The sequence below is a fragment of the Pteropus vampyrus genome, unplaced genomic scaffold (assembly GCF_000151845.1).
Source record: "Pteropus vampyrus isolate Shadow unplaced genomic scaffold, Pvam_2.0 Scaffold119, whole genome shotgun sequence".
NCBI classification, from domain to species: Eukaryota; Metazoa; Chordata; class Mammalia; order Chiroptera; family Pteropodidae; genus Pteropus; species Pteropus vampyrus.
Genome location: NW_011888900.1, coordinates 341,026 through 343,240, shown reverse-complemented (window position 1 = coordinate 343,240; position 2,215 = coordinate 341,026).

Genomic DNA, 2,215 nt, shown 5'->3' with positions numbered 1-2,215 from the left:
CCCAGGTGTTTCCCACTCACAGCTCACTAAAATCCTGTGCTATTTTCAGATAAGCTTTTCACAGCTTATTCGCCTTTCTTCACAGAGTAATGAGGCAACGAACCAGCTGTTAAGTATTTGAGGAAGGGTAATGACCTTCCTTTTTAAGTTCCAGTGATCCCGTTAGATCCCATTTGGAACCATTTATCAGTGTGGGCAGGCGATCCTGTCGTGATGGGGTGCTTATTTTACTGCAGAAAAAAAAGACACCTTTCACTTGGAAACTGCGAACCTTTTTCCTTAAGTCACTTTTTGGGATATTGACTTTCAGCTCTTTATTAAGAAACTAGACTCAGAAAGAAGCTTTGGCCCTCGTCCCTTTCCTGCTGAAGGGATTCGGAGAGAAAAGCCTGCTTTAGGAAGGGAGCCAGGGCTGAATCGCCTTTGGAATCCTCCCCCTGGCCCTGGTCAGGAAGACTCCAGGCCAGTCAGCCGGGGACCCCCATGTCCCATTGTTTCTCAGGTGCTTAGTGAGAATCTCCTCCCCATGTCTGTTCTGCTTTTAATTCTGCAACTACCTGTAAATCGTCCATTCTCACTTCTGAAATGTAATACCCACTCCCCACACACACTTCCTCCTTTGTCCAAAAAATGCCATGTCTACCCAAAGCTGCCTCATTGTCTTGGGAACTTTCATGCTTATGTGAATTCCCCATGAGCATGTATTAAAACTTGATTTTCTCCCGTCAATCTGTCTCGGTTAATTTGATCGTTTGCCCAGCTAGAAGAACTTAGGAGGTGGGAGGGAAAGTAGTCATTCTTTTTTTTTTTTCTTTTAGCCCCTGCAGGAGGATTAATAAAATGGTGGAGGAGAAAAGTGAGGGCGGGCGGGGGGGCGCTCTTTCTGCCTGGAGCAGAGGGTTAAGGGTGCTGAGCTGGTTTGGGGAACCATCTGCACCCTGGGGACATCTCCCCATGGGCACAGAGTATAGTCCTGCCTGGTGCTTTCTGGGTTAAAGGAGCAATTGGTTTGGACATTGAGCAAAATCTGAAAAGAAAGAATCAAACTCTACAAGTTCAGTTCACAAACCGCTCCTCTCGTTCATCTCAACGCCAGCGTGTTCGGAAATAAAGTTGAATCCGAGATAAAAATCCCTTCGAAGGGCAAGTTCAATAAATGAATGAAGGTGTTTGGGAAAGTGCGATTCCCATTTGAACATTTACAGCCTTTTCCAGCAATGGCTCTTTCATTAGAATCAACAAGAAATTATTCTTTACTCGTGATAGCTTTATTCAATGCGTAAACAACCCAAGCCGTGGTAAAATTTTATAACGAGGAAAAAGTGACAATACATCCTGCATACTTTTCAAAGGTGTGCCTTTGTTGGTGAAAACTAACTAGGGTGTGGTAGAGGCCTCAGTCAACATGAAGTTCAAGGCTCATGGAAAGGAAAGCACTAGAGGACACCTCACTCACAGACAATGGAAAAACTCACAAATTAGTGAGGGCGCTGCTCACTCTGACATTCAGATTGGAGCCAGGAACAAACGAACAAAAGATAGTCTTACTGAAAGTTTCGAAGTAATTTTTTTAAAAGCTTTATTTCAGTGTAACAATGATATATTTCTTCACATAGATCTGTAGGGCAACACACAATGCAAAGCAAAACACTGGCCAAGTTTGAAAGAATTCCAAATAATACAATTACCTGAATTTGTGTGAAAAGCATTAATTAACAGTGAATATCAATAAATGACATTGTTCACTGACTTGGGCATGCAGGAAAAAAATGGAATCCGGCTCATATTTGTGAGAAGAACTGCTCTTTACCTTTCTCATACACAGAAACAAAAGATCACACATGATTTAACTGTGTCACAAATAAAATATGTGGTTCTTTCTTTGTTTACTCGAAATTATTTTCCTCAAAACTTAATTGCAATGGTCCATAAGACCAAAGTCTGCAGCATAATATTCACTCACTCATCGTAGCAAATAATTTTTGAAAAAAGAAAAAAGTACCACAGGAATTTCTGACAATGTTTTGGGAGAAAAAAATGAGACCGTTTTTGAGTAGCGATGGAATGTTGTTTTAGTGGGTGGAAGCAGTAACAACAGACACTCACTCAGGAACATACTTATTTTTTTATTTAGTGGAAAAATGCTTTTCAAACATGTTGCAGTTTATCTACAGAAAAACCAATGAACAGAAAAGTGAAATGTATTACACATTTT